Raw genomic sequence first — 16,064 nt, 5'->3', positions numbered from 1 at the left:
TCCTGAGCTCTAGGACACCAGGCTCCGCGATCTTTGCCCCTGCCTCCTGGGCTTCCCGCGTAGCCAATCCCGGGTCAGAGCCTCCCACAGCCTCCAGCTGCAAGGCTGGCAGAGCATGGACCTAAGAAAAGCACAGAAGTCCTTTCTGAGAGTTTCCTTCAGTGCCCTAAAGAGCAACTCCGAGATAGCAGAGCTTAGGGGAGGCCAGGGAGCAGGGAGCTGGGATTCCTCCTCCAGTCCTGCAACAAAAACAAACAAGCAGCAACAAAGGCACAAACAAATAAAAACATGGGGGGATATTAGTGAGAGGGGAAACATGGTGGGGGGGTTAGTGAGAGGGGGTTGCTGATTTGTCTCAAAGTTTTTATTTGACATTCCATCTCAGGACCAGTAGGTGAGGAGGAGGAGCAGAACCAAAAACACTGTTTTGTTTGTTTGGTTGCCTGGGTTTTTTTCAACTTTTTCTTTTGTTGTTGTTGTTGACAAATTATACAGCTATTGGGAAATGAGATATGAATTTTGTTCCAACCCAAAAGCCCTGAATCTCATCAAGGATGGAGGTGTTAGAATCTTGTTGGCACTGGTGTTTCGTATCAGTGTCAATGGTGTGTCCTCTTGAGAGTGCCTGGTAAGAATGTCATCATAATTTTGCACAGGACTTCCAGAAGTGCTGGAAACCTTGGGGGTGGGGAGGATTATTGCTTCCATGGAATGCTTACTCACTCAATCACACTGGCTTTGGAGGCTCAGATCAAAATTTGGGACAGAGGTTCCCTTCCTCCAGAAACTGGAGCTCTCGCTGTGTGCCAGATGCTTCCAACCAGGATCTTTCCACTGTCAAGTCTCTTTTTCTCACAAGCTGACAGTGGCAGGCTTCAATTTTAATTCTATCACCTTAATTCCTTGGCATTTATTTTCATGAACAAAGAAATCTATGCTCTCAGGTTAGAGAGGGGTTGAGCGAAGACTTAGATTAACAGCAGAATGAATCCTTTGTGTACTTTCCTTTCCTACTTCCCTAAGGAGATATTGGGGAAAGTGGCTGGTTTGGAAATAAAGAGGTGTTCTGGAGGGCTGTGTAAAATATATGTTGCTGGCAAGCCACTGGGAGTCTTCAGTTGATTTGAATTGGGTCTTGGAAAAATGCTGAGAAAGTAAGATAGGAAGATAGTTACATTCTTACATGACAATTGAAATTTTAATGAACAAGTGCAAAGTGGATGGATCGTATTGAGAGAGAACAGCAAAAGAAAAAAAGAAAGAATGAAAGACAAAGAAAGAAGAAACAGAGATCTAGCACCACTAATGGCATGCTCAGAACATAGAAGAAGAAAAGAGTTCCTAAATCAGGAAGGAACTGACAAAAAGAAAAGGTAACTGTTGGAGTAGGTTGGGAGACCAGAGCTCTGAGTCATTTATGGGGAGAACTATTTCCAAAAACAAAGGAATGTTTGATAATGTAAAGTACTTTAATTTAAGGTAAAAAGGGTGAAATATTTTAAATTTGCCAGAATACCAGGAGGCTCAGAAACCATGGGGCTGAAGTTTAAGGAGGAAATGACTGGTGGCAAGACAGATGTTGTTATGGATTCTAGACCAAGGTTCCGTGGAAAGAAATGGACTGGATAGCAGCTAGAAAAATAAGAAGGCAAATAAGTTTTACTTTGAAGACAAGCAATCGAGGACAGTGAGAATTGAAAGAACAGGAAGCAGTTTGGTGGTCTTTGTGTGAAATCGAAGAATTCAGGCAAAAAGAGTTTGGATAGTGTCTCCATTACTGAGCAGCTGGCCTGAATTTGGACAAGTTGCTTCAACTCTTTGTGCTGACAATTCTCTATTAGTTGGGAGAGCAGTAGCAATAAAGAAATGCACATAAAATATTAGCATGGTGCCTGGCACAAAGAAATAACATAAGAAGTATTAGTCCTAACAAATTGTTTCTGGATTATTAATGAATCAGTCATGTGAGATAGAGAAAAATGTTCTTCTATGTACAAAGGAAAGCCTGAGACCCAAGCCAGGAAAATTTCTAAAACACAGATCTGATCATGTTTACACATTCTCATGATGAAAGTCCTTCAGTCTCCTGACTCCAGGCCGTGGTGTGGGAGGCCTTCTGTGCTGTACCTTCCTTGAGCCCTCTTTATTTACACTCTAGCAGGCAGTGCCAGGTGTGACAGATCCCATTCTCCACCCTCAGACCTTTGCCTTACAATGCTTGCTCACCTCAGTGTTCTTCCCCTCCCACTTTCTTCACCTATTTTTCTACTCAGCTATGAAACCTCCATGCTGGGAACAACAGGCACACTTCTGTCCTAGGTTCTCAGAGGGCTGTGTCTTTCTGGGGATTACCCAGTATTCAGCCCAGCTGGATGTGTGTACTCAATACATGTCAGATGAAGAAGATACAGGTAAACATGAGATGTGCAAGAAAAGATGGAAAATTTTACCTAGTGAGACTTCTACATACTGTGATTATTTTTGTATAGCATTAAGATAGAAGAATCTATTGAGAGGATGTTTTGTAAAAAAGTATTTCAGAATTTTATATTAAAAGTACATTTTGATCAAAAAAATCTACAGTATATTAAATGCAGTATTAGAAAAACCAAAAGTGCTGTTTACCCTGTAAACATGTCCCCAATCCTTGTGTGACTGAAGTTTGAACTTAGGGCTTCAAACTTGCAAAGCAGGCATTCTACTACTGGAGCCACACCTCCAGTCCCTTTTGCTCTGGTTATTTTGGAGATGTGGTCTTGTCAACTACTTGCCTGGGCTAGCTTTGAACAGCAATTCTCTTGATTTCAGCTTCCCAAGTCGATAAGATTTTAGGTATGACTCAGCTGTGCCCTGCTCCTTTGTGGTTTTTGACAAGCATTTCTCAGCTTCTATGTTCATAGCATTATAGCATTATTTATTTTCATTTTCATTGGATATATATTTCTCCCATCACAGTGCCTTATCATTAAAATGCAATTCGTAGCTAATTCAGGTTGTAGTATCTACATACATTGAAATGTCAGAAGTAATTTCTTCATTTAGCTATCTTAAACAAACAAAAATATCATTTTCTTTTCATTTACAAAATCAGAGGACAGGATGATGGCACAGGTTCTGCTTGGAGGTGCTGGTAACAGTGGGAGGGGAGAAGAGATGGGAAAGGGTGTAGGAGAGTGAGTAAGGTGCAAATACTGTGTACACATGTAAGTGGAAAAATGATACCTATTGAAACTTCTAGGAATTGGGAAAGAGGGGATAATGGAGAATGGTAGAGAAGATGAATTCAAGTATGATATATTTGACATATTGTAAGAACTGATTAAATGCCACAATAAAAATTGCACAATAAAAATTTTTTAAAACCTGAGACAAATTATTCCTCTAATTTTGTGAAAGCATTACTATATTTGAATTCAATTTTATGAACAAAATTATCTTAAAGTAAACAAGGATGCAAAATTAAGGGTTGATTAGTCTCCGAATGTAGTTATGAGTATCAAGATTTGAACATTTAATCAGGGAAGGCAGATCATAACAACTACTTGCATATTGCTTCTTTTTTTTTTTTCCAGTGAGACAAGAAGTTTTCATAAAGTTGGTTCATTTCCAGTTTAGATGGAAAAAGCAGCAGAGAAATCATGCAAATAACTTGTAGAGACAGATTGCCAAGAAAATCATGACTGGCAAGGCAGGGTGGGGTGGGGGATGAGGAAAGGGAGCAGGGAGGAATTAGGAAGGTTTAAAATGTGGCATCTGTTCAGATTGTTTGTAGCAATTTTGGCCTGAACCCTTTTCTATCTAGAACATGTTCTTAATACCTTGCCAATTGTTGGTGTCAGAGTTCACACTCATAAATAAGTAGTCAAACATTAGGATAAATTTATCAACATTCTTGACACAGGACTGCATTGGGGCAATTATAAGTGAGATTGGTTTGTAGATAAGTTTTGTCACTCTCCTCTTCATCTCTGTCTGTGCTTATGATCTGTTCCTACTGGATCTGCTTCCTCTATAAATTCTCATGTTCTAGAACATATTCTGCTATACTCTTCCTTCACCCAATAAAACGTGTATTCTATTCCCTTAGGGTTCTTCTCTCTGTGGGAGATAATCTGACAAATTGATGTCTGCTCTGTTGTTTAATAACAAGTAGTAGCTTCTATTTTGCCATCTAAGATTGTCACTTAGAATTTTAAGACATTTCAATGTTTCATTTGAAAGAATGACTAAGGTTGAATATTTTATTGAAGAAGAGCAGCTGGTTAATGCAGAGAGAATTTTAGGCCAAGCAACCTCCAAATGACTAATCTCCCTTTCTGGGTATATTTCTCTAACTTGACTTCAGACATTTACAAAAAGCACTTGAATTGACTGCTACATACATAAAATATCAAAACTCAGTCTTTCCATTTGGTATTCTTTTTAATTTAAAATATTTAATTGACAAAATAGTATATGTTCAAGGTATGCGAGGTGACAATTTTGTATGCCTGTACATTATGTAATGATTCTTGCCATCAATTAACACACCCATTACCACCCTTAGTTATCATTTGTGCGGGGCTGAGGAGCATGAGAAGACGTAAAATTTGCTTTCTTATCAAATTTCAAGTAATAATCAGTGTTATTGATTATAGTCATCTGATATACATTAGATATTCATAACTTATTTCTTACATAAATGAAAGTTTGTATACTTTGACCAACACCCCCCATTATTCCCATAACCAAGCTCTGGCAGGCAAATGTTTTGCTTTTTATTATAGCAAATGGCAGCATTTCCTTCTTTTTATGAATGAATAGCATTCCATTGTGTGTGTCTGTGTGTGTGTGTGTGTGTGTGTGTGTGTGCGCTGCGTTTCCTGTTACCTGTAAATGGACACTTAGACTGTTTTCATATCAAGGCTATTGTGAATAATGCCTCAGTGAATATGGGACTTCAGATATCTCTTTGAAATACTGATTTCACTTCTTTTGGATACGTAGCAAGAAGTAGTATTGCTGGGTCATATGGTAGCTCTACTTTTAACTTTTTGAGGATTTTCTGTACAGTTTTTCATAATGGCTGTACCAATGTACACTCCCAATAACAGTCCTTAACCCTCCCCTTCTCTCCACACCCTTATTAACACTTGCTGTGTATTCTCTTTTTGATAATGGCCATTTTCACAGGTATGAGATATTTTGCTGTGTTTTTGCTTTACATTTCCCTGGTTATTAATGATCCTGAGCACTTTTTCTTATATTTGTTGATGATTTGTGTGTCTTATTTGGATACTCTGCCTGTCTTTTAAATCATTTATTTATGATTATTATTGTTGCTATTCAGTTGTATGAGTTTCTTATATATTTTATCCCCTATCAGATCCATGCCTTGAAGATATTTTCTCCAATTTCATAGGTTGTCTTTTAATTTTGTTGATTGTTGCCTTGTTGTGCAGAAGCTTTGTAGTTTGACATAATCTCACTTGTTCATTTTTATTCTGTTGCCTGCACTTTTGATGTCCTACGCAAAAATGGTCATTGCCAAAATCAGTGTCAAGGAGCTTTTCCTCTTTGATTTCTTCATGGAGTTTTATGGTTTCAGTGTTTACATGTAAGGCCTTAATCCATTTCAAGTTAGCTTTTGCATGTGTTGTAAAACAAGAGTTCAATTTCTCTCTGGTATGTGTAGATATCCAATTTTCCAACAACATTCATTGAAAAGACCATTGTTTATTGTATATCTGTGTACTCTTGTCTAACATTAGTTGACCATATATACATGAGTTTCTATCTGATATTCTTGCATCCAGGAAATGCTATGGTAAATAAAAATGAATAGTAGGGATTAATTTAGCCTTCACCATATTCTAGCATTCATTCCCTGGATAGGATCAATTTCCCAGATGCTTTACATATTGGTAGGAATGTGTTTGTTTGCCAGTAACAGATCTACAACCTCAAGTTAGCATAAGTAACAATCCATATTTAATGCTGTTCATATCTGAAAAGTCCAGACATGTTTTCATTGAGGCAGTTTTGCAGTTTTCTGTGTTCTCTTAGTTGTGCCCTCTTCTCAGGTTGGCTTCTATCATATTCACAAAATGGTTGTAAATAGCAGCCAACCAGAGCAACATGCCACTTGGTTCATATGGGGAGAAAGAGATGGTCACTTTCTGTAATCACTGAACAAAAATTTTGAGCCTTACTCTGACTGAACCAATGACTGTGACCTGAAAGAACCCAAAAGTTTACTAATTTGGATTTGGGCAAAAGCCCTTGCTGAACTATCTATGTTATAAGTAGGGTAAAATAATATAGCTTGGAGCTTGGATGGAGTCAGTTCTCTCAAAATTCATGGCCATAGTACGATGGAGAAGGGATATGTTGAAAAGAAAATATAAGTTTAGTTAGTTAAAGTGGAATAAATTCCGAGTTACCAAACAAGTATTATCCACCAAATTCTTTTCTTTAGCGTTTATTCTCTCAATCTCTAAAAAAGTGTGAAGAAAAACAGAGGAATAGTGCTCACTGTTTGCCAAACAGAAGAATTGTGTGTGACTAATAACTGATTTGGCAAAGAAAGTTCCTTTTCTCTCTATAGTAACCAAACCTTTACTTATTTCTTAGAACTGGATATACATACTGAACCATGTAAAAGATTACAAGTGCTACATAATTAGTTGATACTTCCAGTTCTCAGTCATAGAAGGAAGTTCTAAGATGTTTTATACAACTATTTTGAGAGGGAAAGGACCAAGATGATGCCCAAGTCAAAGTTTTACATTTCACATGATTTTCTCTAAGATTCCTGAGAGTAAAGACAGGGCATATATGAACGTAGTATTTGAGAAAGAGTAGAATTCTGAAGAAAGAACAAATTCAGTTATTATCTATAAATAAACTTACTTTATCATTTCTTCTTTTCTAGATTCTATTGTTCCATGACTTCCAATAATCAATAGTTTTGAATTTTAATTGGATATTGTTTTTTCATTCCTATGATTTTCTTTTAAATAAATGAGGGAAAAAGTGAGAAAAATCTGCCTTTAATTTCTTTACTATAAGATGATAACATTTAAATAAGGACAGCTCAAGAGGCAGAACATATCAAACAACCATCTTGCTGCTTGGCAGTGATATGTGGGCCTACAAAATTAATGCTACCCAATTTTATTGCTACCAGATTCTCTATATCTAATAACATCTCTCAACCTTTCTCTTATACTTAAAATCCTTATCTGTGTAATCATCTTTTATTTGCTTTTAGACCTTGCCCCAACAAGTTGTTTTTTAGGGCCTCTAATACAGCTTCTACATGAAAAACATTTCCAGCTAATAATATGCAAATTAAATCATTGTGTCAAGCTTAGAACTTGAAAGAGAAAAACACTTGTTTTATTGGCCCTGGATGTGTGTCTTTTTCCACCTACACATTACAAAGTTCAAGTTTTAAAAAAGGAGATAGCTATGGAAATCTACTTGCTGATTAGAAAGGGCAGATATGGATAAGTCAACAGAAAATATTCATATGAAATTTCACATGGAACTTATCTTTATTGCAACTGAGAATTAAAAAAAAATTTGTTCATCAACTGCAATTATAGCAGTATATATTTAATGGCAATATACTTTAAATCTTTGGGACTGTCTGGTTGCCATCCTCCTATTCATTCTCATGAACATTATAGGACTTTCCCTATTATCTCTCCTTCCTTTAACTGTTAAGTATAGAGCTAGTCACTATGCCTCAACTAGATCATTATAATAGTTTGATAAATGGAATGCCCCTTCCTCCATTAAAATCTCCTCAATCAAGGTGTTGCTAGGCTATAGTTTCATCGGAAGTATCAACAGGGAAAGGTCAGTTTCCAAGCTTAATTGAGTGACTATTGGTAAAACTCAACTTCTAATGGATTGTTGGACTGGGAGCCCAAGGTCGTCACCTAGCTTTTCCCTGAAGGCCAGACACAAATCCTTGCCACATGAACCCTAATAACAGGGTAGTTCACTTCAGTACAGCAAGCAATCAAGAGAGGACATGTGGTTACCAAAGACAGAAACTAAAATATTTTATAAGCTATCTTGCAATGACATAACATATTTCTCAAACATTCTGTTTACAGGGAATGAGGCAATCACTAAACAGAACAAATCCTCAAGTGGCAGGGATTGCGTAAGAGTGTGAATAGCGGGGGCTGAGGCTCATTGGAGAATGTCTTGGGAGCTACCTAGAACTTTTGGCTTGCTAAAGAACTACTTACCTAATTGTTAAGGTTTTTGATTCCAATTTAAAATTGTAAAATAGAAAAACTTAATAGGACTTTTTATTTATATTGAAAGATGTAAAAGAATTCTTCTAAGGTTGTACAAAATAGTGGAGGCTTGAGAAAACTTCAAATTAACCATATAAATGAATTTAATTTGTTTGGTTTGCTAGAGTACTTTAAGTACTTTGAAGAATTTTGTTTATCAGGTCACACAAATAAAAGTAAATCAATTACATTAACTATATAAGTGCTAAAATTTATATATAAACATAAAAAGAAATATTTATGTGTGTGTGTATATCAATGCCCTCAGAGGAAAAAAAAAAAAACTCCCCACACAAAATCCAATCATCAATCATCAGAGGGAGGAAAAAGGGCTGATTCAAACAGAACATAAGAAAGAAGAAATGATGACACTTGAGAGGTACTGGTTCTAGTTGTTCCTGCCATTAGCCACATTCCTATTCCTGTGTTCCATGACATTTTGATATCCCAATAGCAAATGAATCATTTTGCTTAAATTAGGGTTGGACTTCTTAAATCTGAAATCAAGAGCCCCTAACAATGATAACTCTTTGACAGCCAGGAAAACTCTCCAACTTGGAACTGATGAGATCTACAATTTATGACTTGAACTGCCATCATTATTTTCCAGATCAGTCAATTTCCCTATATTCTAAAATAAACAGGATTTAGTCTCTAAACCCTGCCTCATGTTGATATGGTAAAGCAAACAGTACCAAAATTATTGAAAAACAATTCTAGTGAAAGAAAGTTTAAATGCATTACAGCCCCATTTCAATGGTGTCCTTGAGGGAGTTTAACCATTCATTGTTTAGTGTTGGGATACTAATGGAGTCTCATATAGGATGTATAAAACTTACAATAGTGTCTGGAGCAGAGTAAGCCTTCAAAAGTATCATACACATTGCTATGGATGCTTTAAAACCATTCATAAATGATATGTAGAAAACCTGTGAATTGTCCAGGGCTCTCTCTCCTTTTCACTGCTCAGTTCCAATGGACCATGCTTATCTGATTTCCTAATTGTGTTGCTGCTCGTGTTTGCCTCCTCATCTCCATTGTTACTATGATTACCGAGTCTCTATCATCTCTCCTATAGAGTTTTGCAGGATTCTTTTACTTACTTCTTCAGACTGTCAGGCTAGCCCTTACGTACTCTATTCTGAACCCTTCTCAAACACAAACTTGCTCATATCACCCATGATTACATCCAAGAAAGTTTCCCTACTGCCAAGATAAATCACAGCCCCCTTAGAAGGGGCTCCTGGTGCCTCCTACTTGCTTTCAGCCCCAAATTCTGCAGTAAACTCATGAAGAATCAACCATAGTCTGATGAACTAAGTATGTGAGTCTCTCCTCCTGGAACGTCCCTTCTCCCAAGCTTAAGCATCTTTCAAGGCTCAGTTCAAAGTGTCCTATTTTATAAAGCCTTCTCCTTTCTGATCCATTTGGGCAGAGTCTGTTATGTAATTTACCCATTAACCTTATATATGAATCAGTCACAATCTTTCTAACATCTATGCTATAATAATTCTAATTATGAATTTTTTTACATGTTTGTTTCTCAAACACAGTTGTGAGCATCCTGAAGATAAGCACATGGCTTACTCATCTTTGGCTTATTGATGTCCAGTATTATGCTGAGAGTTGTGTGGCTAATTGATAAGTACATGACAATGTGGAGGCAGATCAATTGATATTCTTGGAATTCACAATATTAAACTAAGTTTGGAAATTCACCCTGTAAAGATCCTACACAAGAAATCTAAGAAAATTATTTAACTTTCCTCATAAACCTGTCTTTTATCAGGGGAAGGCACAGTTTTTGATGATAATAAAGTAGCAAATTAAAGTAAGTTTGTCCTTTCTTCGGTAGTGGGCCAAGAAAAGCAAAATATTTCATTTCTTTAGTTTTTGCATGCAGGTTTAAACATCATCATTGAAACAAGAGTTGTTACAGTTAAGCTGAAGTAAAACAGAGTTGTTTGACTATAAATTAAAGAAAAGATGGCTTAAAACAGGGTTAATATTTCTCTTTCAGCCTTTTTGCTTCAGTGTAAACAGTGAATTATAGGGTAAATGAAAAGGGATGGACTCAGAGACATTTGGGACTGATAGTTGCTGTGGGGATGACTCAGCCTCTTCCCTCTTTTATAAAATAGTTAAGGAGCCAAGAGACTATACCTGAAAAAAGTTACCAGCTTTTTCCTTACACATTCCAGAAGTATGAGGAGTCTTAAGAAGAAAAGAAGCTTTTAAAGAAATTTTATCAGAATTGCTGCTTCTACACATTCTGGCTTTCTGCTCAATTTGTGTTTTCATGTGTGTCTGCAGATGTGTTTGAAAAACTCCCCAAATCATGTGATTCTGCATGGTTTTCCTCATCAACTTTTGAATATTTTACAGCAATGACAAAAAAACAGAATTGTTTGGAGTTCAGCGTTCTCATCAGTCACTCACTGCAACTTGTAATAAGATGAATGAAAATAATGAGAAGCAGAGATCAATCTGTGCTTGGTGGCTCTGTGTAATATGATATTGCAATATAGGAGCTGCCCAGCAACACTGGGGCCTGACTGGGGATATTGCATAACACAGGAAAGAAGAACTGTGCTAGGTTGAAGTGCAGTGACAGAAGGTGCAGTTTTGGATTATGATTGATAAAAGTGGTTCAAATCAACTAAGAATAATAAGCATTACTGTGTTCTGCTACAGAACTAGGAACCAAGTGAAGGCCTGCTTCTCTGTCTTAAGCACTGATTGTAATAAGAAAAGCTTATTAATATAGCATTGTTGTAGGATTTGGTTACATGACAAGGGGAGAACATATACAGGAGGTACAAAGTTATGTAGAAAACCCAAAACATGAAAGCACTCGATGTCCCCACTCCAGAGGAATCAATACAGAAACCTTAAAGCGACAGAGGTCAACAAGAGAAGGGGATCAGGAACCAGTGTAAAGATCAGTTAGAGATGAATCAACCTGGATTGTAACACATTTGTACATGAAAGCAATGCTAGGAATCTCTCTGTATAGCTGTCCTTATCACAACTAGCAGAAATGCTGTCTTTCTTATTATTGCTTATTTCTACCTTCAACGAATCTGGAGAAAAGCGCAGAACAGGTTCTGGCTGGAAGTGAGGGGGGAAGGGGGGCAGGGGGGAGAAATGACCCAAACAATGTATGCACATGTGAATGAATGAATAATTTTTAAAAAAGAAAATCTTATTCACTGTTCAATTGCATCTGAATCAACAGTGACTGCAAACATCTGTATGCAAAAATTGAATTGAGAAATCTCATTCTTGTGCTTTTGTACTAGGCTAAAGTGGAAAAGCATATTTCTGACATGTATCTGATTCTCTTCCCAGAATCCTTTTATTTAATCTATGATTTTATTAGCACATAATAGTTTTACAGGGGGAGACATTGTGATATTTACATTTGTGTTTAAAATATATCTTACCTGGATTTACCCCCTCCATCATTCTCCCTCTTTCCCTCTTCTTAGAACAATTTAAAACAGATTTCATTCTTCTATTTTCATATATGAATACAAAACACAGCCACCATACACACACTCATTCTCCCTTTCCTTGTGCCCACCACCCTTCCACTATAACTACTCCTGGAAAAGATTTCTTTCTAAACTCTGCCATTCATTGTTTCTTTTTTTTTTGACCATATGGGGTTTGAACTCAGGGTGTGCACCTTTAGCCACTCCACCAGCCCTTTTTTGTGAAGAGTTTTTTTTAAAACAGTGTCTCATGAAGTATTTGACCAGGCTGGTGTCAAATGGTGATCCTCCTGATCTCTGCCTCCTAAGTAGTTAGGATTACAGGGATGAAGCACCAGTGACAGCCCCTTCATTTTTTAAATTAGGTGAATATTGATAGTCTTAGGGAATTTCACCTTGGTACTTCAGACTTATACATATTGCACTTTTGTCAAATTTAACCCTTCCCCTTCATTACTTACTTATTCTCAATCTTGATCCTCCCTTAATATTCAACAGTTTATGGTGCATTATATCATATTCATATATAGATGGGTTGTTTAAATATTTTTCATACTCTAACATTTTCTTTTTTTCTCCCTGCAAACTCACTAATATCACTTTGTATTCTGTTACTATGTGTCTATGTAAGTATATGATCATATATGCTTCTATATATACATTTAGCTATGTTTTGCTTCCACATGTTAGAGAAAACATGCAACCTTTGGTTTTCCAAGCCTGGTTTATTTCACTTAATATGATGTTCTTCAGTTCCATCCACTTAACTGCAAACAACATAATTTCATTCTTTTTTAATGGCTGAAAAAAATTCCATGGTGTATATACATAACACATTTTCTTAATCCATTCATCTGTTGTGGGGCATCTGAGCTGCTTCCAAGGCTAGGCTATTGTAAATAGTGCTGCAGTAAACATGGGTGTGCACTTGGCTCTATCATATCCTGGAGTACATTCTTTCATATATATGCCTAAGAGTGGTATCACTGCCTGGATCATATGGGAGTTGTTTTTTGTTTTGTTTTGTTTTTAACTTTAAAACCTTTCAGTACCCTCCTCTCATTTTAATCTTTTTCCTTTTGGAAAATTATCATCCTAACCATCTCCCTGTAGTCTTCTACAGTATGTGGAAGATTTACAGATGAGGGGGAGCAAAGCCAGGTTAGAGAGTTGGGGAGTTTGTAATTTGATGAAGAATAGTTGTGATAAGGCTAGGATGGTGGATTATGATCCAATTGTGGAAGTCTTGGCATGTCTAGCTGGGGGTATCAATATCATGCCTCTGAAAACAGGAGACAGAAGGTTTTGAGCCAGAAGTGAACTGATTAGAGGCATGTGTTAGACAAATTACACCAAAACCAGTATTTACCATTAACTGACTAGTACAGACACTGGAGGATTGAGAGTAATTACAAGAAAAATAAAAAATACATTAACATGTGAAGGGTATCATGAGAACTTGACTTTGGGCAGTAGAAATGGGTCAGAGGAAAACTGATGGAAAACATAAAGTTCTGAGGCTAGAAAGACCTGACTTTCTGACTTGATCTCATGAGTCTCCACTACAACAGGTTCACATTCATTAAACCCTAGATGTCTGCTTGTGTTACTTTCAAACTTACACCATATTGCCACTGATTGGATGCAAGAAGAGGAAACAATAAGAAACACAAGTTTCTTCATGGAAGTTTAGATAAGACAATAAAATTTACCTAAGAAAACTAATGGTTAAACATTCTCCCTGATAGGAAATCTCCCTATTCCCACCCTTACCCACCATGGAGAGAAAGCCTGGAGTAAGCAATTAATGAATCAAATTTTCATGATCCTGTTTCCATCAAATCTGAATAAAATGAGCCTTGGATTTAGCCAATGGTAGGTGGCTACTGAGACTCTTTTTAAAAAGGTTACAGCCAGAGGGTAGAAGTAGGCACCTAGGTGGCTATACTACGAGACACTCTTGAAGTAGAAAATTAGGGCCAAGTAGTTCTGAAGAGATTCCTACCAAAATACTTCAGATATTAAATGGTCTGGAATCACTATACATTACCAAAGCAAACTAGTACAAGAATACCAGATATGCCCTTTATGGTTAAGGAAAGTATTTGCATGAGTGGTTCTTACTTTGTAATAAACTAAACATCAGACATTATTATGTTCTATAAAACAGAACCAAAGTTAAAAGGTCATTCTGCCCTACTTCTCACTTACACAGAACTGCCATGAGAACCTAAGGAGCGGCTAACAGGCATCATTATCCCCAAACATCTCAATGGTCAGTGAATTTTCTGCTTCCAGAACAAACACATTTCACTTGGCATATCCTAATTCTGATGGTACCTTTTACTACATTTCTTTCACAACCAGTTGTTCATAGTGCACACTGAACAGACTATAATATCATGTAAACCGAACTTTTTTGTGTGGCACTGAGGTTTGAACTCAAAGCCTCAGGTTTGGTAGTCATGCATTCTACCACTTGAGCAATGCCCTCAGCCATTTTGCTTTACTTATTTTTGGGCTAGGTTCTTGCTTTATGCCCAGACTGGCCTGGACCACAATTCTCCTTATGCTGCTCACATAGCTAAGGTGACAGCTGTGTGCCACTACACTTGGCCATTGCTTGAGATGGGCTGACCTCAAACTATGATCCTCTTGATTTCCACCTCTCAAGTAGCTTGTATTGTAAGTGCAAATATAGCTTTTACGTGCACTTGAAAACCAAAAAATTTATGTGACTTGTTTTATTGTGATACTCACTTTTTTGGGTTTGTGTGTAAGTAAACCCACAATATCTCTGAAGTATTCTCAAAGTCATACCATACCTGCTGAAGTCATAATTCACTTTAGTAATTTCCTAGAAGATTTTGAACTTTCCTATATTGATGGTTGCATCCAGTACAAATAATGACAGTCCTACTTTTCCTTTCCAGTTTTTCCATCAACATTCCTTTTGTCTGAATAGACCATATAGTACAATTTTGAGTAAAAGTAAAGATAGTGGCCTTATGAAGTTTTCACCAATTACTGAAAGTTTTGATTGTTAACATTTTACCATTATGCTTGATGAACGCCATACTTTTTTGATAGGTACTATATATGAGAATAAGAAGTTTCCCTTCTATTATGAGTTATCAATACATTTGTGTTGTCATTATTAGGAATGATATAAAATTTTGTCAAGTGCCTTTCCTAACATATGTTGAGATGGTTGTATAAATGTTTCTTTTAATTTTGTTAATACAACAATTTTCATAATTAAACTTGAATTTAGACCAAGTCGGTCATATTATTAACCCAACTCATTCATTATTTTTTTCTTACTTTTTATACAGAAGAACTTGTTTTGTTAATTTATTTATGATTTTTACTTTATGTTCATTATTCTGAAAAATGGCATGTACTTTTTTCTTCTTAATAATGTCTTTCCCAATTTTTGAAATAAAAGGTATTATTTGGAAATTGTCCTCTTTTTCTGTATTCTGGGGGTTCAAAGTAGAGTAAGAATTGCTTCTTTCTTAAAAATTTGGTAGAATTCATCATTGAAACCATTTGTGCAAAGAATTTCCTTCATGGGAAGGAATTTAATTATAGTTTAACTTAAGTACCTTTGACTTTGCAATTTCTTTAGTAGTTTCTTGACAAAATGGATTTTTGTTTCTTCTTTTGTCATTTTTAGTAAGTTCTCTATTTCTAGATACTTGTTCTTTTTATGTAAATAATCAGATTTACTCTTATAATAATTTGTGAATAAAATAATTGTATATAGGACCTATTTTAATCACTGAAATTATTAAGTTATTCATAATTGTCTCATATGACATTTTAAAATATATTTAAATCTCTGTATAGAAGTTCTATAGTAAAGCAAGTTTTAATGTATGTAATAAGTCTTTAAGTTTTATTCTGTATTTGATTTCAAATATCTATACTGTATTGATTTGAAAAAAAAGTTAATTTAAAGCATGAAGTACAATGATTGCTGCCAGTACAAAAAATTGTCCATACATAAAAAGCTTAAGCTGTAACTTTATATTCCAGTAAAGAAATATGTAAGATAAATAATATTGCATATACTATCTCATTTAGTGAATGGTTACAGCCAAAATATGCAAACAAATTTGTGCTCAAACTGAAATTTACCCTTACCAAATGGTCCTTAATGATCATTTCTTGGTTTATACCAAATATATTCGGTCGAAGTCCAGTCATTCATATTCACATTACTCCTTAAAAATGAAGGCAATATTTATTTATGACAGAATTGAAA

This window comes from Castor canadensis, chromosome 14 (genome assembly GCF_047511655.1).
Source record: "Castor canadensis chromosome 14, mCasCan1.hap1v2, whole genome shotgun sequence".
NCBI classification, from domain to species: domain Eukaryota; kingdom Metazoa; phylum Chordata; class Mammalia; order Rodentia; family Castoridae; genus Castor; species Castor canadensis.
The sequence above is the reverse complement of the archived record's forward strand: the minus strand, read 5'-3'. Positions refer to the sequence as shown.